Below are 27040 nucleotides of genomic sequence, written 5' to 3'. Positions count from 1 at the left end.
CCAAGTCTTGCTGGCCACCAGCACCTGAGGATTCAACCCAAAGAGAAGGTGGCTGTCACAGACAGAAGATGCCTTGTTCCTGTTCCAGTTAGAACCCACCATTCTCATCCTGTGTTATGTTTTGTAAGGTTTGGGTAGACTCTTTGACCCTATGGCAGCTGACCACGCCCATGGGGGGAAGTACCATGAGGGGCCACAGGTCAGGCTCAGCTCTGGATACACAAACACAGATTTTATCTTTATTTAGACAGTTTGTGAAGCCACCAAAGGTGGCGGTAGTGAGTAGAAGAAGGAGCCTGGCTGGGCTAGTATTCCTCAGGGCGCTGGAACAGTGGCTCCTCCGGTAGCAGTGCTGTAGTGAAAAGAACTGAGAGAATGAGTACAATAAGACATTCACAGTCCCCAGTATGGAGAAGCCCCGAGATAGGGAGAGCTGGCCCTCGAGGAGCGAGTACCAGATCCCTTGGAGCAGAGACTCGTTGGCAAGTACTCACGCAGCAGTACCCAGTAGGAGATGGCACTGGTGCTGGAACGGAGGCAGGCCCTCGAGGAGCGAGTACCTGGTTACAGGGAAACAGCTCTGAGGAGTAGATGGTAGTAGTACTCACAGATGGTATCTGTAGCGAATTCTTCCAAGTAGAAGAGAAGATGGACACAGGCAGCGAGTCAGGGAACATGGGCCCTTGAGGAACGAGTACCGGTTCCTCATAGCAACCTGAAAGAAGGAGAGAGGCCCCCGAGGAGCGGGTACCCCGTTAGCAGAAAAGAGTCCAATAGCAGTTGGAGGCAGAGTAGCTGGGTTTGGAGAGCGAATCCCATCCGTAGGTTCCCCTTGCTACCTCAATGGCTAGCAAACAAACATAGGCTTAAATATCCGAGCAGTGTGATGTCATCACAGGGGGACGTCCCTGAGGTTTGCGCCATCGAGGAAATAAGAATGAGGGCCACGTGGCGTGCGCACCCTAAGGTACCTGAGGAGAATGGCGGGAGGCAGCGCCCAAGCCGTTCTGGGGACGCTGGAGAGGATGGCGGGCAGATGCTGCGGCAGCCAGACGTCCACAGGCAGCAGGAGGAGTCACATAAAAATAAAGGTAGGTGGAGTGAAGCCGTTGGGCAGCGACAGTCGCAACAGTACCCCCCTTCAAAGGGCGGTCTCCTCTGCGGGTACCAAGATTTGGTTTCCAAGGATACGAGAGATGGAACTGATGGAGCATCTCTTTGTCAAGGATATTTGCCAGAGGCTCCCAAGAATTTTCTTCGAGGCCAAAACCTTCCCATGAAAGAAGGTATTCCCAAGTCTTGCCTCATCTTCGAACATCAAGAACGGCTTTGACCTTGTATTCTAGGTCATCATCTGCATTGATGGGAGATGGTTCCTGAGACTTGGAAGAGAACTCGCTGAGAATGAGTGGTTTCAGAAGTGAAACATGAAATGCGTTGTGGATGTTCAATCCAGGTGGTAGCTTCAGACTGTAAGTGATATTGCCAAGACGTCGGAGGATTGGAAATGGTCCAACGTAGCGAGGAGCAAATCAAGTGGAGGGTAACTTCAATCTAAGGTGCTTAGCCCAAGCTGGTCCGGGGACACTGGAGAGGACGGCGGGCAGATGCCACGGCAGCCAGACATCCACAGGGAGCAGGAGGAATCGCAGAAAAAGAAAGGTAGGCGGAGTGAAGCCATCGGGCAGCAACAGTCGCAACATCCTGTCCATGCACTGCCCACGCTTGGTTTTGGGGATCATACCTCCAGTTGACTATGCTGTCACAGAACAGAAACAAGGAAACATGATCTTCCACTTGTAGTAGTTGCCATAAACATGAATGAAGATGAGTCTGGCTGAACACACTCATTAATAAGGTCCACTTGAGAGAGAAAGATGGACGGAGACACCACAATGAGTCAAGATCTACAGAGTATCATGATCACTGCAGGAAGATTGGAAATATGTAGGCACATGCTAGCATAGTGTAGGTATCACATTCTGGCAAGGACAGCAGACAAGGCCTCAGTATACAGTATATAACTTAGAAGGCATAGAAACATAGAAACATGATGGCAGAAAAAGACTATATGGTCTATCTACTTTGCCCATCAGCCCAACTAATTTAGCTTAAAATTCCATTATTCCCTCAGAGATCCTCTGTAATTTTCCCATGATTTCTTGAATTCAAAAACTGATTTTGTCTTCACCACTTCCACTGGGAGGCCATTCCATCCACCACCCCCTCTCTAAAGAAATATTTTCCATGATTACTCCTGAGTCTATCCACTTTCACCTGCATGTCATGACCCCTGGTTCTAAAGCCTCCTTTTCATTGAAAGAGGCTCGCCTCCTGTGCATGGAAATCTTTGAGATATTTAAATGCCTCTTTCTTATCTCCCCTTTCTTTCCTTTCCCATAGGGTATGCATGTTTAGATCTTTGAGTTTATCCCCATACATCACAGAATGAAGACAACTACTGATCATTTTAGTAGCCACCCTCTGGACTGACTCCAACCAATTTATATCCATTTGAAGGTATGGTCTCCAGAACTGTATACAGTATTCTATATGAGGTTTCTTCAGAGATCTATACAGGGGCAATATCACCTCCATTTTTCTGCTGACTATTCCTCTCCCTATATAGCCAATCAATTTTCTGATTTGTGCCATTGCTTTATACATCTATTTGTCCACCTTAAGATCATTAGATGTAACCTCTCCAAGATCCCGCTCTTCTTTTGTGCTTAGAAATATTTCACCTCCAATATACTACCTCTCTCTTGGGTTTGCTGTCTAAATGCATTACTCTGCATGTTTTAGCATTAAATATAAGCTGCCAGACCCTAACATCCTTAACTTTGATAGATGCCTCCTCATGTTTTCCATGCCTTCCTGGCTTTCTAGCCGATTGAAGATATTGGTATCATCAGCACAAAGATAAACTTTTCCTGAAAATCTTTCAGCTATGTCACTCACAAAAATGTTGAAAAGAACTGCTCCAATAACCAATCCCTGAGGAACACCACTAGGAACACCCCCCCCCCCCACACACACACACACACACACTTCAGAGTAAACTCCATTTACCACTACCCTTTGTTGCCTCCCACTCAGCCAGTTTCTAACCCATTCAGTCACTCTAGGTCCCATAACAAGGGTGCTCATTTTATTTACAAATTGTCTATGTGGAACCATTTCAAAAGCCTTACTAAAATCCAAGTAAATTACTTCTAGTGCTCTCCCTTGATCCAACTTGCTCATCACCCAATCAAAGAAATTGATCAGATAGGTCCTCTAGGAAAACCATGATGCCTCAGAAGCAAGATGGCCCCTGAGAGGAAGTAGGAGCCATAGAACAAGTAGGAATGACTACACCAGTTGAGAAAAACATTCTGTCACCTGCTGGTGAGAGGATGAATGTTTGTCACAAGGTTCACTTTGAGACTGAGCCACCCACTGGCCATTGACAGGACCACATAACAATTCACAATTCTATTACGTGATGAGGACCATTTTTGGAACTTTGAAATAAACTCCAGTTCAATGGCTACAAGTACTTTGAAATATTACCCCTCCTTATATCTAACAGGCTGCAGCAATGCATAAAGAAATAATGTGTAACAACAGCAATATCATAGAGACCTTCAAGATCCTCTGACTTGTCTTATGATTTCATGGAACTCTTTTTGGGAATAAGCTGACCATTTTTTACATTATAGTATTGAAAAATTCTATAGAAAAGTAGTGCAGAAAATACCTTTTAAATAAGCATCTTATTTTTGCCCCAACAACCAGCCTTCTGCAGAACGTGTGTGAAACCCTTAATAGGATATGGACTGGACATAGCCAATGTGGCCACCTGAGTAATTTTTAAGACAGTCCATTTTACTTCAAAGTTAATTACCCACAGAATTTACACCAATTTTCAAAGTGAACTTATGATTGTAAGTTTGCTTTGAAATTATCCCAGGGAAACCATACACAGGTATTTTTTTGAAGGGCAAAAATACACACATACATTTGAAAATTCAAAAGTATGCATATAAATGCAAATCTTCCCCACCCAACTCACTGGAAAGCCTCTGATCATTCTAGGTAAAATGTGTATATAGGCCTTACATGCATAACTTTACCCATATATAGGACAGGGGGTTTTCTAAAAGGCCATTTCTATAGACAAAGCACTACTTCACCTATAGAAATTACTTTTAAAATTCTACTTCCTCTGTATAAGTGGCACCTAAAACTGTGGAAATTCTGATAAAACTATGGAGCACATATTTATATCTTGCCTCAGACATAAGTTTGAGAGGGATATTCTGGATCTGATTTCACTTTCCAGTAGGCTAGCAACGAACATTTATTATGGCAGGCTATAATGAATTGTAGCTGCCTCAATCATGCTGTTTGGAATGCTTACTTTAAAGATGGTCATATTTAACTGTTCTGTTCAATCTAGCCTTCTAACTCTGGAAAATCAACCCAGTTAGTTACAATCTTTCATAAACTCTATAATTAACCCATTGCATTACAAGTCGGGATGGTAAACTAGCAGGGAATAAGTGGGTTCAGGAACAGTAAGGGAAGGGACTCTACATCTTATAAAAAACATTAGGAGGGTACAGATTCTGAGAAAATTAGATCCATATCCTAGAGAAGAGCTGCTTAATATTCTTGTTGGGTGTTTAAAAACAAAGAAGGTCATTATCCAGCATGTCAGGCTGAAATCTCATCTTTTTATTTCTTCTTTTATAAGGCAGTTCAGCAATCTGTAGATAAAGTTAATATATATGCAGGGGCTGCCAGAGGGAGGAAGGAAGCATGTCCTAAGGAATTACCTCTGACTTTGCCAACTAGATAATATTGTCCTTCATCTGCAAAGGGATTAAGAGCAGAAAAGAACTGCTGTGGAGCAGTGGATTAGCAAAATGACCTTTCAAGGTTAACCTACATCTTTCAGCAGAAAGCAGATCCTAATACAGATGAAGTCAGTGGTGGGAAGTAACTATTCCTCTCCCTGCTCTTCCTGCCCAGTGCAATGCCATCCACAGAGGTCCTGGGTTGCTTTTTTCTAGCCTGCTTCAGAAAGAAATTATTAAAATTCCTATAGCCCGTATTTTCTGGTAAATGGGAGAAACCCTTAGGTGTAATCTACTTACATTTGATTTTAGAGTTTGCCTGCAGAGTTAAGTGATTTTGTAACACTAATACCTTTGACTGCTATCATTTATGCTTCCTATTGTATTGTTTAGCACTTTGCTTTTTTTATGCAAACATAGGTAGGATAACTTTCAAGCAAATATGCATGGCAGCATATATGCACATATATGTCTGTGAGCAAATACAAGCAAGCATTTTATAACTCATGCACATGATGTATGTGCATTTTATAAAATACGTATATCTCTACCTTGCAACATATACATAGTAATGATGGTAGAAAAAGACCATCTGTTCCATCCAGTCTGCCAGCAAGTTTCATATGGTGGTAACTGCTGCTCCATGCAGGTTACCCCCATGTTTCTGTTCAGAGCAGTAAATGCCACTCCATGCATCTGTAAGGGTAGCAATTGCCAAGTGTGGTACCCCAAAAATTCTTTGGGTCATTTTTTTGAATTGTTTCAGGGGTGTTTTGTTTTTGTTTTTATTTAAAAAAAAAAAATTCCAGAACTCAACCCCATCCTTTCCCATTTATTAAAAAATGGAGCTCCCTACCAGGGAACTCCCCTGCCCACCCTCCTGACCCCCAGGACTCATCAAAAATTCCTGGTGGTCTAGCGGAGGAGGGCTCTGCTGGTGAGTGCAGCACAAAGGGCAAAGGGCAGCACAAGCCATTAGTCAAAATGGCTTGTGCTGCCCTTTGCCCCTAACGTGATGGGGCAGCCCAATAGCACCAGTAGCTGCTGTCACATGGTAGGGGCAAAGGGCAGCAACGCCATTTTGACTAATGGAAGCCACCATCATGGGCGCATGAGGTTACTCCGGGGCCCCCTGCTAGACCGCCAGACATCTTTGTTCCTGCAGAGGTTGGGAGGGTGAGCTAGGTTGGGCAGGGGGCTCTGCTGGTGAGTGCTCCATAGTTTAATAAATGAGAAGGGTTGGGGTGGGTTCTGTGATATTTGTTTTGTTAAATTTGCTTTTTTTTTATTCCACCCCCCCCAAAAAAAATGATAGGAAAAACAACATGAAATTTTGTGTTTTTTCCTTTTATTTTTTATTACTTCCAAAGTGCAACAAAATAGAAAAGATCATCTTTATTTCTTATTTCATTACAAACAAATTCCCTCCCCTAGTAACTGCTGCTCTCTGCAGGTTACCACCAAGCCTTATGTTAAGGGTAGTAATATTAACATCCAAAACCAAGCAACTGTCAAACCCATAACAAAATTACTGCTAGCAACATTTTTACAGGGTGAGCAACCATCTTGATTATTCAATGTTGTTTGAACCTGTTTTGCTTATGGACTTTGCCGAGGAAACAGTCCTGTGCTTTATCCTTAATATCTGTTTATCAATACCCCAGACCATAAAAGTCAAGGCCCAACACTGGCTGTCATCTGAATCCAACTCTCCTTCCCACCCCACCTCACCCCCCACCATCAAGGCACAAATGCATGCACTATATTGAAACCACATATATCAATGCATTGAATGTGCATACTTTTCCTACCTATTTTAAAAATATGCACGCATATATTTTATGTGCAAAAGTAACATAGGATTTATGCTTCTCTTCTTCTATGTTGATAATGAAGGATTAGTTTTCCAAAGTACATAAATGATTCAATGCAAGCATTTTTCTTTAAGGTTTAAAAATAATATCCCAAGCCATGCATCAGAAAAACAGTATGATAATCTTGCTTTTTCAGTGCTCTTTATTCCTGAGAATATAAGGAGTAAATATTGAACTAATAGGTACAAGGAAGTGAGTGGACAATTTTATAAAGAGCTACTTTTTCACCCCTGGATTACTTTCAGTAAAGTAAATGTCACTTTTGTGGAAAAATATAGAAAACATTGAATTAACACTCATGTTCTATTCTTCCTCTAAAGGCCAAACAGGATTACAGTTTTCAGCACTGTCAATTTCACTTGTTTAACTATCTCTCATTTCATATACATAATATTATCCATTTACTCTTGTGATTATTCCATGCAGCATAAAGAGTAAGCAATGAAAAAGACATCCTTTAAATAAAGCAGTTGTAGTTTGTAGAAGAAATCAAATTTTGAAAGTGGATAAGTTCCTTTCCTTTAGTTTCCATCATTATTTTAATCAGAACTATCAGGTTACCCATAAAGGCATTAAAAAGGGTGGTCACCCTAACCCATTGTTAAAATGATTTCCTTGGTTTGCAAGCTTAATTCCATGTACAAACAAAATTCTAAATGATTTCAAGTGAAACGTATATGTCATTGATAATAAGCTCATTCTCTTTGATCTGAAAGAACAACCAGAATGGTAGTAAATAGCTTAAAGATTATGGGGCCGATGTGCTAATCAGAAGAGGGCTCCATGGGAATGACCCAGCAAAGCAAGATTTTTTTTTTTTTGCAAAAATGTGCCATTTACATATTATGGAAATGGATTTGAGGTAAATTTGTTTGGTATAGTACCTGCAAAATTGCAGGCTTTATCGCAAAAGAACAAACTATGGCCTGGATTTATCAAAATGCGGTAAGTATCGCATGCGATAGCAAAAGGGATGCGTTTTATGCTAATATACAATTTGTGCTAATTACCTAAATTGCAATAACCTGTTGTATTTCCTGCATTCAACCACTGGAGAGGAGAGAGAGAGAGAGGAGAGAGAGAGAGAGAGAGAGAGAGAGAGAGAGAGAGAGAGAGAGAGAGAGCAAACCTAGCCATAGTGTCCTCTCCATAGATTAGGTATTTGTATCCCTATGGTAGGCCCACCTAGTAACTCGAGGTGAGGTTTAGGTATTAGTGTAGGGGGTTAGGGGCCACTTTGACATTCAACGTGAGACGTACGAACAGAACAGTGGTCTCTTGTGAAGATTTGATGGTCTTCGTAGTGAGGAAACTCACCCAAAGATGAGATTTGGGCAATGTTCTCTCAGCCTAGCTTGATGGACTCTCTACTTGGGTAACATCAAGCTAGGTGGAGAGAGCATTGCACAAATCTAATCTGGGTGAGTTTCCTCACTCCGAAGGCCATCAAATATTCACAAGAGACCACTGTTCTGCTCGTACGTCTCACGTTGAATGTCCAAGTGGCCCCCTAACCCCCCGCACTAATACCTAAACCTCACCTCGAGTTACTAGGTGGTCCTACCATAGGGATACAAATACCTATCTATGGAGAAGACACTATAGCTAGTCTCTCTCTCTCTCTCTCTCTCTCTCTCTCTCTCTCTCTCTCTCTCTCTCTCTCTCTCTCTCTCTCTCTCTCTCTCTCTCTCTCTCTCTCTCTTTTATCGGTGCATGCAAGTTATAAAATCAGGGCTCAGTGCATGTAATGAGGTGCACATTTGTGCACTGATGCCCAGTTCCCTCCCAGTCTGCTCCAATTTAGGAGTGTCCTGGGAGGAAACTTCCCTCCCCCAAATTGTTGTCTTACCGTTTGCTCTTGCCTCAGGGCAGCAGCAAGTGGCACGCAATCCCTCAGCACAGAGGCAAATGACCGCTGTGCCGGGGGACTCTAGCCATTCCCGAGGCCCCTGGGACTTACATGTGTAAGTTTTCTAAAATCTGGCCCATTATTTGCTGTTTTGGCAGTTATTGCATTTTCAAAGGCAAATCACACTTTAGTACATTTCTCTCTTAGTCCTCATCATAAAAACCAGCATCTAACCTCTACAAGTATTTTAAAGTGGCAGAGAGGATACAAGTAGCAGGGTTGAAAAAAACAATGGAAGAGAGATATAGGATGGATCCCTAAAAGGCTAGAGGACGGGAATAAAGAAAAAAGCTTAAGCGGCACAGAGCAGCAGATACTACCCTTAAGACAAACATGGGGGTAACTTGCACGGAGTGGCGGTTACTACCTTGGGAAGCTTGCTGGGCAGACTAGATGGACCATTTTGGTCTTTTTCTGACGTCATTACTATGTTACTGTGTTACTATGGGTATGACTTAGAGCATAAGTGGAAACTAATTTTTAATTATGACAAGAGGATTTTCCTGTCCACCCAAGGGCAGGCGTTAACTTGAAAGCACCAGGAGAAGTGTACAGAAAACCAGGAAAAACTGCTTCTCTGTACACCCTCCAACTTAATATCATAGTGATATTAAATCACAGGCTCCAAAAATAAAAAAATCTGCCTGCCGGTTGGCAGGTTCGAAAACGGATGCTCAATTTTGCCGGTGTACGTTTTCTGAACCCATGGCTGTCAGAAGGTTCAAAAAACGATGCCAAAATAGTAAGCGTCTGTTGTCGGATCTGCTGACAGCCGTCGCTTCTGCTAATAAGGAGGTGCTAGGAATGTGCTAGTGTCCCTAGTGCCTCCTTATTAGCGCGTGGCCTAATTTGAATATAAAATCGTGCACCCAGGAGAGGTACCTGGGCGCATGTCAGGAGAGCGCCGGCTCTCCCGCACTTCTTATTGCATCGGCCTGATAATTTGTAAGATATATACATTTTGGGCACACAAGTTAAAAATGGCCCATGTGAATCTAGTGTTATGTTCTTTTACTTCTTAACTGAGGAAGGGTACTTTGGGTTATTAGGATAGGGATTTTGTTTAATAATTTACTTAGTCATAGAGGGATTGTCATGAGCTACTTAGTTCTCTCTTTACTTGGTATTGTTTTTATTCTTGCTATTGATTCTGCAATCTGTTAGCATTTCAGTTTGATCATAAGTGTATTAAAATAGCCAAGTTTTTAATTCACGTTTGAATGTCTTTCTTTCTGGGATCAGTCATAATGTCTCTGGTAGTGAGTTCCATAGTTTCGGGCCTGCTATGGAGAACATACAATCACTTATTTGTTTCAGGTGTGTGCTCTGGATTGTAGGTACAGCTAATAGTTCTTTGTTTTGGGTCCTTAGGGTTAGTTGCAGTACGTATGGTTGAAGCGTCATGCCTATTAGTCCTGGGTTACAATTATGGATGATTTAAAAAAAATTAAGGTTAAAACTTTGAAATAGATTCTGTATTAGGAACATAAGAGCATAAGAACATGCCATACTGGGTCAGACCAAGGGTCCATCAAGCCCAGCAGCCTGTTTCCAACAGTGGCCAATCCAGGCCATAAGAGCCTGGCAAGTACCCAAAAACTAAGTCTATCCCATGTTACTGTTGCTAGTAATAGCAGTGGCTATTTTCTAAGTCAACTTAAATAATAGGTAATGGACTTCTCCAATAACTTATCCAATCTTATTTTAAACCCAGCTACACTAACTGCACTAACCACATCCCCTGGCAACAAATTCCAGAGTTTAATTGTGCGTAGAGTGAAAAATAACTTTTTCCGATTAGTTTTAAATGTGCCACATACTAACTTCATGGAGTGCCTCCTAGTCCTTCTATTATACAAAAGAGTAATGCAGTGCTATTAGCGAAGGTGTGATATGGTCAAATTTCCTGGTTCCAGTTAAAAGTCTTGCCGCTGTATTTTGTAGTAGTTGTAATTTTTTTAATAGGCTGGTTGGGAGTCCTAGTAGTAGGGAGTTACAGTAATCTATATTTGAGAAAATTAGAGATTGTAGAACCATACAGAAGTCTTCAATAGTTAGTAATGGTTTCAGTCTATGTAGGATGTGCATTTTTGCATATCCTGTTGTGATTAATTTATTTATGTGTCTTTTCATAGTAACATTTTTGTCTATCTGGATTCCTAAGTCTCGGACTTGATCTGAGGGTGTGATTTCAAAATTACTTAGGTTTCTAGACTGAGGATTAACTATGGATGAGTTTCTCCTTAACCAGTTGAGTTTTTTTTTTATGTGATTAGTGTTATTTTTAGATTAGACAGTTCTTGCTGTATTGCCTTCATGTATTTTGACAATGTAGATGCTGCTTTTTCAAATAATGAGTCGAATGAAATGTAGAACTGAATGTCATCAGCAAATAATAATTCCATCAGTAATTTACACAGAGGAAGCATGTAGATGTTGAATAGGGTTGCCAACATTGCTGAGCCCTGAGGGACACCTGTATTGATGGGGAAGGTGTCAGATATATTGTTTCCCAGTTTTACCTGGAATGTCCTGTTAGATAGGAATGAGAAAAACCATTTGTGGACTTCGCCGTCAATTCCAATTTTCCTCAGCTGGTGGCATAGAAGGGTCTGATCCACAGTGTCCAAGGCTGCTGTTAGATCTATTAGCACCAGAATATAGGATTCATTATCATTAAACCCAGGTAGAGTAAAGTCTCGGTTGAGCTATTTTTTCTGAATCAAAATTGGTTTGGATATAGAATGTTATGTCTTCTAAGTGGGTTTCCAGTTGGTATAATATATCTTTTTTGAGGATTTTAGAGAAGAAAGGTAGGTTGGAAATTGGATGATAGTTGTCCCAATCATCAATTCTACCAGTTTTATTTTTAAGGATTGGTTTTATTACTGTTTGTTATGCTCTATCTGGGATTAGTCCTGAGAGTGAAAGATTGATAATGGTTAGGGATGTGAATCGTTTTAGGACGATTAAAATTATCGTCCGATAATTTTAATATCGTCTTAAACCGTTATGGAACACAATACAATAGAGATTCTAACGATTTATCGTTATAAATCGTTAGAATCGTGAGCCGGCACACTAAAACCCCCTAAAACCCACCCCCGACCCTTTAAATTAAATCCCCCACCCTCCCGAACCCCCCCCAAATGAGTTAAATAACCTGCGGGTCCAGCGGCGGTCCGGAACGGCAGCGGTCCGGAACGGGCTCCTGCTCCTGAATCTTGTTGTCTTCAGCCGGCGCCATTTTCCAAAATGGCGCCGACTGAAGCCCCCACAAGCTGGCCAAAAGTTCCTGGAGGTCCAGCGGGGGTCAGGGAGCGATTTCCCGCCGCGAATCGTTTTCGTACGGAAAATGGCGCCGGCAGGAGATCGACTGCAGGAGGTTGTTCAGCGAGGCGCCGGAACCCTCGCTGAACGACCTCCTGCAGTCGATCTCCTGCCGGCGCCATTTTCCGTACGAAAACGATTCGCGGCGGGAAATCGCTCCCTGACCCCCGCTGGACCTCCAGGAACTTTTGGCCAGCTTGTGGGGGGCCTCCTGACCCCCACGAGACTTGCCAAAAGTCCAGCGGGGGTCCGGAAGGACCTCCTGCCGTCCAATCGTGTTCGTCTATGGCCGCCGCCATTTTTCGGCGCCATTTTGGAAAATGGCGCCGGCTGAAGACAACAAGATTCAGGAGCAGGAGCCCGTTCCGGACCGCTGCCGTTCCGGACCGCCGCTGGACCCACAGGTTATTTAAGTCATTTGGGGGGGGTTCGGGAGGGTGGGGGATTTAATTTAAAGGGTCGGGGGTGGGTTTTAGGGGGTTTTAATGTGCCGGTTTTGCGATTTTTAGATTTTTAGATTTTTCACGATTTTTCACGATTTTTCACGATATTTTACCCCCCCAAACGGCAACAATACGATTCCCTCCCCCTCCCAGCCGAAATCGATCGTTAAGACGATCGAGGACACGATTCACATCCCTAATAATGGTTGCTATTATTGGGGTGATTACACTGTTTTTATCAGTTTCAAAGAATTTGCTGGGATTGGGTCACAAGGATGTGTTGCAGGCTTAATTTTTTAAATGATTTGACTGATTTCAAGTTTAGTTATTCTGTCAAATGTGGTCCAGTTAGCTTGTTCATAATTTTCATCTAGTTCTTCTGTTTGTGGGTTGTTGGTGGTTTGTATTTTTTAATCTTTTGATTTTATCTAGGAATGAGGTTGCATAATCATTGCATGTGTTCTTTAAGAAGTTAAGGTTGTTTGTCATGGAGGAAGATGGGTCTTTGATTAAGTGTTTTACAACTTCGAAGAGTAGCTTTGCGTTAAATAATCTCTGTGAATCTGTTTAGCACAGTATTATTTTTTTGCTTTATTTATTAGTGTACGGTATTTTGCTAGGAGGGATCTGTATTTTTATTTGTATTTATATTTGTTTGGTTGAGGAAGGTTATTTTAGCTTTAATTCATTGGTGATCGCACCATGGTAGTATAGTATGGGAGGTATTGATGATACAATTGTTGTTATTAGCAAAAATTAGATCAAGAATGTGGCTGCTTTATGAGTGGGATTATTAACAGAGATCATCCCATTGTTTCCATTGTTTCTAGGAAGGTTTCACAGGCTTTGGTTTTTGGTGTTCTGTTTTCATGAAGGTTAAAGTCTCCTACTATTAAGGTGGAATCAGGTGATGAAATGCTTTTGTAAATAATTTGATTAGTGGTGAGCAGTCATTTTGGAGTAATCCATTGGGGCAGTAGAGAACTCTGGGCCTGATTTTAAAAAGCATTTACTCGAGTAAAAACCAGGTTTTCTGGAGTAAATTCACTTTACTTGAATAAGTGGGTTTTTGAAAATTGCTACAATATATGCCATTGACTTGTCTATAGGATTTACTCACATAAGTGCACTTTACTTGAGTAAATGGCTTTTGAAAATTGCTACAATAGTAGCTACATTTACGCATGTAACTCCTTTTGAAAATTACCCCCTCTATGTTTAGTTGTGTTGATTTTAGTATTGTTACCTCATAGGGTGGGTTAATCTCTAATTTGTAGGGTTTTAATTTGAAGTCTTTTATACTGATTATTAATAGACCTCCTCCTTTACATTTGAGTCTTGAGAAGTGAAAGACATTGTAGTTTGGGTGTGCAATTTGATTTAGTAGCACACTGTCTTTGCCATTCAAACAGGTTTCAGTAATGCAGAAGATTAAGGGATTTAATCCCTCTAGTAGATTATTTATCAGAGGAATTTTTTTTGATAGGGCTTGAACATTCAATAATAGAAGTGTGAAAGTTAGGCAGGAGGATACAATGGGAGTATTGTTACTTGTTGTTGGGAAACCTATCTTAGCTTTCTTTCTTTGGTTGTTTCTTGTGTCTCTCCCTAGATTTCCATATATACCTTGTCCTAGTATAGTTGTGATAGAGTGTTGTTGCTGCATTGTTGTGGTTGAATTTATGTAGTTATAGGAACTTTTAGGCATTGATAACCATTCATGGCTCCATTTTGGCCTCGCTCAAAGGGGTGCACAATGGGGCAGGCTCCTTTGCTGTGCTCCTTCATGCATGCGCCAAGGGCGTGCACACCTTCAGCATTGCCACTGACTTTTGTCTGGCCCTGCTTTCTTCCTGCTCCTGCTGTGGGATTCAGTGGGCGGGTAGTGGACGGAGGCAGTCTCCCCAGCACCAGCTTCTCCTTGCTACTGCCAGGGTCACCTCCTTCCCAGTGTTCTGGCATCATTCCCCTCTGCCCCTGCCAGTGAAGGAGGTCATCAGTGCGGGGCTGAGTCGCCAGTGGGGGTGGTAGGCTTCAGCATTGCCACTGGCTTTTGTCTGGCCCTGCTTTCTTCCTGCTCCCGCTGCAGGATTCAGTGGGCGGGTGTTGGGCAGAAGCAGTCTCATGAGAGAGAACACCCTCTGCTTGCTGCTCCAGCTCCTCTTCTTCCAGACAACCTGCAAGGAACAAGAGCAGAGAGGACAAACTAGAGGCTGAACAGACAAAGAAGAAAATGAAAGAGCCACTTAACATAGAAACATGAAAGCAGAAAAAGACCAGAGGGCCCATCTAGTCTGCCCATTCACACAATTAATTTAGCTTTATAAATCCCATTATTTCCTTAGAAATCACCTGTATTTGTCCAATACTTTCTTAAATTCAGATACTGTTTTTGACTCTACCACCTCCACTGGGAGGTTGTTCCATGCATCCACCTCCCTCTGTGTAAAGAAATATATCCTGATTATTCCTGATTCTATCCCCTTTGCACCCTCAACCCCATGACCCCTCATTTTAGAGCCTCCTTTCTATGGAAACCTTTGAGGTATTTAAATATCTTTACCATATCTCCCCTATCTCATCTTTCCTCTAGGGTACACATGTTTAGTTCTTTAAGTCTACCCTTATATGTTTTAAAAATGAAGACCACTGAATATTTTAGTAACCACCCTCTGGATCGACTTCATCCTTTTTATTTCCTTTTGAAGGTGCAGTCTCCAGAACTGTACACAGTATTCCAAATGAGTATCTGTAGAGACCTATATAAGGGCAATATCTCTCTCATTTTCTGCTCACCATTCCACTACCTATGCAGCCAAGCATCTATCTGATTTGTAGAGATGTGATTCGGCCAAACCTTTTGGTTTGGCCTTCGTTATCAGCCCGCTGTGGGAAATTTCGATTTCCCACGGTTCAGGCCGAATTTATATCATCTGCCCCTGAAATGATGCCCGAAACCTGCCCAACCCTTCAGATATAAAAAAATAAAACCCCAAACCCATCCCAACCCTTCAAATTTAATTAATTGCAACCCCCACCCTCCTGACCCCCCCCCCCAAGACTTACCAAAAGTCCCTGGTGGTCCAGCGGGGTCCCAGGAGCGATCTCCCCCTCTCGGGCCATTGGTTGCCAGTAAGCAAAATGGCACCAATGGCCCTTTGCCCTTACCATGTGACAGAGCTATCGGTGCCATTGGCCAGCCTCTGTCACATGATAGGAGCAATGGACGGCTGGCGCCATCTTAAAAAATGGCACGGGCCATCCATTGCACTTACCATGTGACAGGGGCTGACCAATGGCACCGATAGCCCCTGTCACATGGTAAGGGCAAAGGGCCATTGGCACCATTTTGATTAGTGGCAGCCAAAGGCCTGAGAGGGGGAGATTGCTCCCGGGACCCGCTGGACCACTAGGGACTTTCGGTAAGTCTTGGGGGGGAGGGGGGAGGGCAAGTCTTGGGGGTCAGAAGGGTGGGGGGTTGCAATAAATTAAATTTGAAGGGTTGGGGTGGGTTTGGGTTTTTTTTTTAATATGCCCTTTCTCCCCTCCCCAAAAATGATAAGAAAACCATGTTTTCTTATCGTTTCTTCACCCCCCAAACTGCAACAAAATAGGAAATATCTTCTCTATTTCCTATTTCGTCACAAATGAATGCACATCCCTACTGGTTTGTGCACCTCTTCAGCCACCTTAAGATCATCTGATGCAATCATCCAGAAATACCACTCTTCCTTCATGCTTTGAAGAATTTCACCTCCAATACTGTACCTTTCACTTAGGTTTTTGTATCCTAAATGCATTACTCTGCATTTTTAGCATTAAATCTTAACTGACAGACTCTAAACCATTCCTTGAGCTTTACTAGATCCCTCCTCATGTTTTCCACACCTTCCTGGCTGTCCATCCTGTTACAGATCTTTGCACCATTGGAGAAAAGACAAACTTTTGACGACAACCCTTCTGTTATGTCACTCACAAAAATGTTGAAAAGAACCAGACCAAGAACCAATTCTTAAGGCACACAGCTAATAATAACCCCCATCTCAGAGAAAACTCTATTTACCACTACCATTTTCAGCTTCCACCCAGCCAGTATCTAACCTGGTCATTCACTCTAGACCTCATACCAAAGATATTCAATTTATATATATGTCTCCTCTGTGGAACCTGTGAAAGCCTTACTGAAATCCAAGTATATCACATCTACTGCTCTCCCTAGATCCAACTCTCTGGTCACCCAATCAAAGAACTTCATCAGATTTGTCTGACAAGATTTACCTCCAGTAGAACTATGCTGCCTTAGATCTTGCAATCCATTAGATTCCAGAAATTGTACTATCCTTTGTTTTAGCAGTGTTTCCATTAATTTGCTCATAACAAAGATCAGACTTATTGGTCTGTAGTTCACAGGCTCTTCCTTACTTCTATTTTTATGAATAGGAACTACATCTGCCCATGTCCAGTCCCCTGGATCTTTTCCTGACTCTACAGAAGCATTGAAATAGTCAGTCAGTGGAGCTGCCAGGACATCTCTAAGTTCCCTTAGTACCCTTGGACGTATCTCATCTGACCCCATTACCTTATCTACTTTAAGTTTAGTTAGCTCCTCAAGAAAATATTGTTCCAAAAATCATTTAAGGTTTATTTATTTGCTTTTATATACCGACATTCATTGGGGTATATCACATCGGTTTACATGTAAACAAGGAGAATAATGGGTTTGTTTTATGTGGTCCTGCTCCAGGTTCTTCCACAGTAAATACAAACAGAAATATTTGTTAAAAAAATGTTGCTTTTTTCTCATCAGCCTCTACATATTCCTTCTCTTCACCTCTGAGTCTTCCAATGCTACTTTTGCACTTCCTTCTATCACTTCTATCATCAATGTATCTGAAAAGCAGTATTTTCTCCCCATTTTATCATATTTGCTATTTTTCTTCTATTTTAGGTAGGGATGTGAATCGTTTTCCATATCGTCTTAACGATAGAAATCGTGTGGCAGGGCAAGAAAATCGTCTTAGGCACGATTTTTTAGTTAAAAAATCGTTAAAAATCGTTTTTTCCGATTAGTGCGCACTAACTCGAGTTAGTGCGCACTAACGGGAGTTAGTGCACACTAACTGAAAATGATACAATTTGACACTTTTCAGGTCAGTTAAGGTCAGTTTAGGAATGAATATGTATTCCTATTGGCTGCCCTCTTATTTATTCATGTTACCAAGTTTCCTACTGACAGTATATGGGGGATGGGAAATGGAAACAGTTGGTAGCTTGACAAAACAAGTAATGTGATCAGTCAATGTGACTAGAACTTGTGCCCTAACCCTGATACCAGGGGTATTGTGATCTTCCTGCACACAGTGCCCTATCCCTATTAATACCAGGAGTGTTGTGATCTTCCTGCACACAGTGCCCTATCCCTAATACCAGGGGTGTTGTGATCTTCCTGCACACAGTGCCCTATTCCTGATACTGGGGGTGTTGTGATCTTCCTGCACACAGTACCCTATTCCTGATACCGGGGGTGTTGTGATCTTCTTGCACACATCCCGGTATCAGGGATAGGGCACTGCGTGCAGGAAGATCACAACACTCCTGGTATTAATAGGGATAGGGCACTGCATGCAGGAAGATCACAACACTCCTGGTATTAATAGGGATAGGGCACTGCATGCAGGAAGATCACAACACCCCTGGTATCAGGGATAGGGCACTGTGTGCAGGAAGATCACAATACCCCGGAGGAGTGAGGGTCAGGCAGCTCCCCCCCTGTCTGTGAAGCCAGCCTCTCACTAGTAATGCAGGGAGGGAGCTGTCTCAGACTTCACCATCCTCCCCCCCCCTCACCCACACACCATTCACTAGCTGGGACATGGGGGAAGTCAGGAGTGAGGGTCAGGCAGCTCCCCCCTGTCTGTGAAGCCAGCCTCTCACTAGTAATGCAGGGAGGGAGCTGTCTCAGACTTCACCATCCTCCCCCCCCCCTCACCCACACACCACTCACTAGCTGGGACATGGGGGAAGTCAGGAGTGAGGGTCAGGCAGCTCCCCCCTGTCTGTGAAGCCAACCTCTCACTGGTAATGCAGGGAGGGAGCTGTCTCAGACTTCACCATCCTCCCCCCCCCCCCCCTCACCCACACACCATTCACTAGCTGGGACATGGGGGAAGTCAGGAGTGAGGGTCAGGCAGCTCCCCCCTGTCTGTGAAGCCAGCCTCTCACTAGTAATGCAGGGAGGGAGCTGTCTCAGACTTCACCATCCCCCCCCCCCCCCCTCACCCACACACCATTCACTAGCTGGGACATGGGGGAAGTCAGGAGTGAGGGTCAGGCAGCTCCCCCCTGTCTGTGAAGCCAGCCTCTCACTAGTAATGCAGGGAGGGAGCTGTCTCAGACTTCACCATCCTCCCCCCCCCCCCCCTCACCCACACACCATTCACTAGCTGGGACATGGGGGAAGTCAGGAGTGAGGGTCAGGCAGCTCCCCCCTGTCTGTGAAGCCAGCCTCTCACTAGTAATGCAGGGAGGGAGCTGTCTCAGACTGGTATCAGGGTTAGGGCACTGTGTGCAGGAAGATCACAACACTCCTGGTATTAATAGGGATAGGGCACTGTAAGAGATGACTGTAGTAGATTGAATAAAGATCTGATGTTTCTGCTCTCCTCACACCAAACAAAAACAACACACAAGCAGAGAAGCCCTTCTTACAAAGCTGAGCTAGTGAGTTAAGTAGGAGGAAAAGTAAACATACTTGTGCCAGTGTGGCTACTTAAAAAATACACTTACCAACAATCAATTACATATATTTGAACTGTGTACAGTTCCAGCCAGGACCACCTTTCTAAAATGCACAGTGATTGGAAAATTCAACATGCACTAGCATTTCAGGTGCCTGCTAACAAAAATAATAAACAAACAAGTTCTAGTCACGTGAGTGCTGATCATTACATTACTTTTTTTGTCAAGCTTCCAACTGTTTCCATTTCACATCCCCCCAACCATTACCTCAGTATTAGCCTTGGTAACATCAATAGATAAGAGCACAGCCAGCCAATAGGAATACATACATACATATTCATTCCTAAGTGACCTTTACTGACCTGGGAAGTGTGAACACTTTGTTTCATTTTCTGTTGGTGTTCGTTAGTTTCCAGTTCCATTTCCCATCCCCCCAACCATCACCTCAGTGGTAACCTTGGTAACATCAATAGATAAGAGGGCAGCCAGCCAATAGGAACACATATTCATTCCTAACTGACCTTCAGTGACCTGGAAAGTGTTTATTTGTATCATTTTCAGTTAGTGCGCACTAAATCGAGTTAGTGCGCACTAACGGGGAGTTAGTGCGCACTAACACGATTTAACGATTTTTAACGATAAATCGTTAGAATTTCTATTGTATCGTGTTCTATAACGATTTAAGACGATATAAACATTATCGGACGATAATTTTAATCGTTGAAAAACGATTCACATCCCTAATTTTAGGGCATCATTTTCTAACCCTATCACATGCGCGAAAAGGGACTTTTCACATGCGATAGCTAAATCGGGGCGGAGTCGGCACCGGAAGAGGAGGTCAGGGCGGCACCGGGGTGGATGCAGCGAAACATTGCTGGCAGTGAAAAGAACCCTTATCACTGCCAGTAGTGCACCCAATAGTAGGGGTGTGCATTCGTTTTCGCCGTATTGGTGATCCGCAACGTATATTGCACTATTCGTAGTATTCGTGGGGAAGCGAAACGTATCGCGATTCCCCACGAATACACGAATCTTCCCCCGAATTATACGGCCACCTAAATAAAAATTTAAACAAACCCCCCACCCTCCTGAACCCTCCCAAGACTTACCAAAACTCCTTGGTGGTCCAGCGGGGGGTCCGGGAACCATCCCCTGCACTCACACCCTCAGTGCCGGTTTCATCATGGTGCCGATAGCCTTTGTCACAGGGGCTATCGGTGCCATTGGTCAGCCCCTGTCACATGGCCATCGGCGCCATCTTGTGCTCCTACCATGTGACAGGGGCTGACCAATGGCACCGGTAGCCCCTGTGACATAGTATGGGCAAAGGCTATCGGCGCCATTTTGAGTACTGGCATCAGACGGCCGGCATGCAGGAGGTCGCTCTGGGATTCCCGTTGGACCCCCAGGGACTTTTGGTCAGCTTGGGGGGGCCTCCTGACCCCCACAAGACTTGCCAAAAGTCCAGCGGGGCTTCAGGAGCAACCTCCTTCACGCCGGCCTTCCGATGCCAGTACTCAAAATGGCGCTGATCGCCTTTGCCCTCACTATGTCACAGGGGCCGAGTTTTGGTAAGTCTTGGGGGGGTCAGGAGGGTGGGGGGTTGTAGTTAATTTGAATTTTAGCTGGCACATGAATAGAAATCGCCGTATTAACGCATCGGGGCGCCATACGGCCAAATGCAACGTATCTGCTCCCCGACGAATCCGAATCACGAATGCAACGTATGGCGCCCCTCTGCACATCCCTACCCAATAGCACCACCTTTTACGATGGCGCTATTGGGTGTGAAAGCCGGCAACGATAACACCACGGTGGTGCAATCGCTGCTGGCTTTCGCAGGCCCACCCCCCACCGCCCCCCTGCCCCCCGTTACCATGCAATTCAAAGAGCTCTGTGCCATAGGAAAATCCAGGCCTTAATTTTTGAATTGCTGACTACTTTCTCAACTTCTCTTAATTTTTCCAGGTATTGTCTGTCTTCTGTCTGCAATCTTTTCTCCCTAATCCAGCTCTTTCCCTCCATTCTTACAGGAAAAAGGTAGGAAAGGGTGAATTTGGAGTGAACAGATCAGAGAAGACCAGACAAGCTCAATTCTGCTACCTAATTCAGTCCCTCTTAGGCAGCCTGCAGATAGGCCAGCCCTGAGGATTCTGGCCGATTGGTCCACTGAGGAATGCTCAATTGCTTGATAGGGTAATCTGCCCTTGAGTTGATTGGATAGCTTGGAACTAGTTTAGATAACTCAGTTAAAAAGTCATGCAAATAATAGACAGTTTTATAGCAATTAGATTCATAGATTGGTCCCTTTTCTTATGTTATATTACTGCATTTATATACAACATTATTGGATAAAGTTTTGGGAGAAGATTGGGTCTATTTTGGACATCCAAAGTCATATTTCATTTGGATTTGTTTTCTGGAAATCCATGGATTTGAGACAAAAAAAAATTACAATTGTTAAGCCCAAACTACTGAATATTCCAGTATATTCCAGCTGTTAAATTGATATTAAGCAGTTGGCAAGATATATTAGCAATTGATCTCAATGCATAGTAGAATATTGTCTGTCTTGCATATAGCATGAAGCAGCAGCATCTGAACTCTATTATAGATGGAAAAACCAAGAGATTTGGGAATCTGTAGGATGATGTGTAGCTTGGATGTGGAGGAATAGCATAGAGAAGTAGCTGAATGGTTCCTGTAGAGAAAAAGTTTTCAATACAGTCAATAAAGTATGGAATTCCTAGAGTATTCTGTGTCGCCCTTCAACCTGGAGTTCATTTCTTCAACTAAAAATATAACTGTAAGAAAAGACTTATAATAGAATCCAATAGCTATTGGTATTTTTTCTAACAAGATGCTCCTTAAAGTTTGATCCTAAAAATGCACAATTAGATACAGAAACAAAACAAATATAAGGGAGCAAAACAAACTATAATCTTCTAGTAGAAACAAAGTTTACCAATGATTGTCCTGATTAAAGTCAAGCATAACATGTTATTCATTAAATTTACCTCAATTCTGAGCTCTTCCAGTGTTCCTCTGTGAATCAAAGAGATCTTTCCCATGTTTATGCAATAAAAAAAGGAATTAATTTCTATAAGTTGTATTATTAGACATAAGAAAGTAGGTTATCTGTACAAGCTGCACAAGGGACCATTAACCCCTAACTCTGGGATGATTTTGTACTTTGAACCACACAGGACCAATAGGTGTTGCAAGGCTATGCTGCCCTGCAAGTTTCAAAATGCAAGATGACTGGAGTGCACACAGTGTTAGAGGGGGCCAGAGGTCCTCCATACAGCTTATAGGGAACATTGAATGGCATCAATTCTATAACCATACCAGTCAATTCACTCTTGGCAGTTTTTGTCTCCATAAGAAAAACAGCAGCTGAATTTCACATTTTTCCAAATATCTCTTCTTTGAATTAATCAATTTATTTATTTATCTGGTTTTATAACCGTCGTTCGGTTTTGCCATAACAACAGTTTACAAAGTTTCCATGTTTAACAGAGTGTTCCAAAATTCATACACTTGTTAACATAGTTGTCTTAGTCATTATAAATTGTACAGGTTAAATTACATGCTTTTACGTTATAAATTGTACAGGTTAAATTATGTGCTTTGGATTGGTTCTGCATGTTTATATGGGTGGATAGGGAGGGAAATTGTAGCATAGAGTCAGAAGGTGTTATGGTAGGCTTTGATGAACATCCAAGTTTTTAGTTCTTTTTTGAATGCTTTTAAATTTTGTGTTCTCAGTTCGGTTGGGAGGGAATTCCAAAGTTTGGGGCTTCCTAGGGATATGGTTCTCTTCTGAGTTGAGGTAAGTTTGTGACAAGCAGGTGGAATTTTTAATAGATCTTTGTTAGCTGAATGGAGATTTTGTTTTGATGAGAGGAGTTTTATGGATGCACTTAGCCAATTTGTTTGTTCTTTATATATTGTTTTGTGTATTATGGATAGTATTTTGTAGTCTATCCTGTATTTTATTGGGAGCCTGATAGTGAAATGAGAGTTGGATTAATGTGATCATATTTTTTCGTTCCAGTGAGTATTCTGGTAGCTGTGTTTTGCAGGATTTGGAGAGGTTGGATGGTGGTGAGAGGTTGGTTGAATAGCAGGGAGTAGCAGTAATCCAGGTTAGAGAAGATGAGTAGTTGGAGGACTGTTCTGAAGTCATTGGGGGAAAGGAAAGGTTTTAGGTGTCATAGGGTTAGGAGTTTGTGATATCCGTCTTTGATTTTTGTGGAGATGTGATTATTGAAGGATAGTTCCTTGTCAATTATGACTCCTAAGTTGCGGGCATGGCTGATGGGAGAAATTGCTGACTTTTGATTCATTATGTTGAGTGGAGGTATGTGCGTAGGGTTATTCTTTCTATCCAGCATGATTATTTCTGTCTTATCAATGTTTAAGATAAGTCTCATGTTGGTTAATAGTTGCTTTATTTTGGTGAGGTAGTTGGCTGTTTTGTTTTTTTTTTAATTCTTTATTTATTGATTTATATAATTATTACAAGAATCCACTTGTACAAGAATGTCCTACATACAGTATATAGATAAATATCTCACAAGGATATAAGCAAAAGAAATTAAATATATTGTATCTGTAGGATAATAAAAGTAAAACAGGAGAGCTTAACAATTGAGCGTTATTTAACCAGAAATATAATTATATATAATTAAAGAGGGTGACGTGAGAGGTTTCTCCGTTTATATTTTATACATACACCAAAACAACCTGTCTACGTCGGGTTAGGATGAGAATCAAGAAAAGTCCTCAAATGTATAGGATCTTGAAATACATATCGCTTTCCCTGAAAAACCAAACAACATTTACATGGGAATTGAAGTCTAAAAGATATTCCCTTCTGTAGAGCCTCTCCTCTCATCTCGAGGAAACTTTTCCTCCTCATTTGGGTTTGTTTTACCAGGTCTTGGTAACACCAAACTTTTTGGCCAAAAAATAACATCTGGCTGTTTCTAAAATAATTTTTAAAGACATTATTTTTGTCCATTAGGAAAGTGAACGTGACTAATAAAGGTCTTCTACACGAAACAGTCATTTCTTGGGATGAATTCAAAAGATTTGACAATTCTGGTATATCTTGTTGTTCATTTTCTTCTTTTTTATTTGAATAAAGATAGTAAGCTTTGGATATCATAGGCTTCAGTTCCTCCGGGATTTTCAATATTTGAGAGACATAGAGCTTAAAAAGATCTACTGGGGAAATATTTTTCAAAACAGGGAAATTTAGAAATCTTAAGTTATGAGCTCTCAAAATGTTCTCAACTTTTTCTATTCTTTTATCAAATTCCAGTTCCTTTTGAATTATCACTGAATTCACTTGCTCCACTGACACGATTTTCTCTTCCAGCTTTACAATTTTATCTTTCTGTGTTTTTATTTCTATTGCATTGTCCTTAACTTGCTGTTTGGTCTCAATTACTTCTTTGGTGAGTCCCAAAATTGCTTTTTCCAAAGATTGGAGAGCTTTCCAGATAGTGTTTAATGATATCTCAGGTTCTGCTGTTGCATTTATTTGTAATAAATTATCCTGAGCCCCAACTTCACCCCTACAGGCTGCTAGGCCAACGCCATTACCAGGCTCCAGTGTTCTTAACCTGGCTTCGAGACCAAGACCCATACTTTCCTCCCCTCCTCCGGGTTTTACCTTGTCTCCGTGCTCCTGCATGTTAAGACCTTTTCTTTCCCCAGCCTGCCGAGGTAGTGCAGCCTCTCCTCGGATCACCTCCATTGGGCTCCCTTCACTCCGCTGGCCGTTTTCTTCCTCGTGGCCTGGTTGCGTTGGTCTCTCCGGTGAACCGGGGCTGAGAGATATTTTGGTCGGGGATGTTGGCTCACACTCCTGAGCACTTTCCCCAGCGACCTTCACACCCGGCGTTAACGGAGGAGCTGCAGCAAAGAAGCAAAGAAACTCCCGATAGTCGGCTGTGATGACTCCAGCGGTGTAGAGGTATTTTCTCCAGTCTTTACCCGGGCTTTACGTTTGGTATGCGGCATGCTTGCAATATTCCAACAGCAATTCTCAGGAGCTCCTACCGCTGCATCCGCTCACGGCGCCATCTTGGAAAGCTCTCACTGTTGGCTGTTTTTTTGTAGGTGTCATCCAGAGAATTTTGTATTGGGATAAGTATTTGGATGTCATCAGCATATATGAAATGAGTCAGTTTAAGGTTTGAGAGGAAGTGGCATATCGGGAGAAGATAAATGTTGAAGAGTGTCGCCGATAGTGCGGAGCCTTGGGGAACTCCAGTGTCGAGGTTTATTTTCTTTGAGATGGTGTCATTGATTGAAACCTGGTAGGTCCTTTGGGTAGATAGGATGAAAACCATTGTAGGGTTTTTTCTTTTATGATTTTGGAGCAACGGTCAATCAGTATTGAATGGTTTACCAAGTCGAAGGCTGCTGATAGGACTAGTAGGACTAGAAGGTAGCTGTGGCTGTTGTCAAATCCTTTGAGCATGGTGTCATTTAATGTTTAGTTGTTTCCTGAAGTCGAATTGCATGGGAAGTAGAATGTTGTTCCTTTCCAGGTGGCCACTGAGTTGGGAGTGGATGATTTTTTCTATGATTTTGGCAATGAATGGTAGGTTTCATATGGGTCAGCAGTTTAGTGGGATTTCTGGATCATAGTTGTTCTTTTTCAGTATGGGTTTGATAATTGCTGATGCAGTCGGGGTAGTTTCTTTCTGTGAGGGATAGGTTCACGATGTCGGTTAGAGTTTTTGATATCAATGGTTCGATGGCTTTGATCATCTGTATGGATATGCTTTTATGTAAACCGAAGTGATTAGTAACATTGTTACCAGAACCTCGGTATATAAAAAAAATGTTAAATAAATAAATAAATAAATAAATAAATAGAAATAAATATGCTATCGATAGGGTACTTAGCTGGGTTCATTTTTTTGATGATATTTTGGATTTCCAGTGTTGATGCTGAATCAAAGTTGGGCCAGCTTGGTGTTTGATTGATTTGTATTTTCGGGTCTTGTGTGTTGTCGTTCAGGTTGTTGTTTATGAGGTTTTTCATTTTTCCGTTAAAGAAGTCTGCAAAGCTTTTGCTTGAGAGCTTGGAGGTTGGTGATGTCTGGTCATTGGAGGATTTGGTTAGACAATGTACTATATTGAAGAGCATTCTTGGGTTGTGTTGGAATTTGTTTAATATTTTTGAGTAGAAGTCTTTTTTTGCGTTGTGGATACGTTTTTTATAGTAAGCTAAGTGTGATCAGTAGGCGTTCAGCAGCGTAGTTGTTTTGTTGCTCCTCCAGGTTTTTTCTTTTTTTCAGAGTTCATGTTTGGCTGATCTGATGTTTTCGTTGTACCATTGGTTCTGGTGTTTTGGGCTTTTTATTGTTTTCTTTATTATGGTGTTTATCTTGTCTGCTATTGTTTTAGTGATGTTGAGCCAGGATGAGGTGGTGTTTCAGCGTAAGATAGGTCTATGTTTGTTAGTTCTGTTTGTAGATTATCTTGAAGTGTCTCTATGTTGAAGGGTGGCTTGTAGGAAAAGGATCTAGGTGGGCTTTTTTTCTGTTGTAAGTTTACGGTTGGAATATGGTTGGCATAGATTAGAGCGTGGTCCGACCATGGGATATTAATGATATTTGTGTGGTAATTAGCCCATATGTCAGTGTTGAAGAAGGCGAGGTCTAGTATGTGACCTGCTTTGTGTGTTGGGCCATTGATTATTTGACTTAGACAGGGTTGATAGGGCATCTGTTACTGTGTTGCATGTGGGGGAGTGGGGGATTGAGTCAACATGTATGTTAAAGTCTCCTAAGATGATGATGTGTTTGTTGATAGATAGTTTTGACAGGAAGAATTCTATTAGTGGTGAGCATTTCCAATCCAGTGAGTTGGGAG

Source organism: Rhinatrema bivittatum, chromosome 9, assembly GCF_901001135.1.
Source record: "Rhinatrema bivittatum chromosome 9, aRhiBiv1.1, whole genome shotgun sequence".
NCBI lineage: Eukaryota > Metazoa > Chordata > Amphibia > Gymnophiona > Rhinatrematidae > Rhinatrema > Rhinatrema bivittatum.
Note: the sequence above shows the minus strand (reverse complement) of the source record.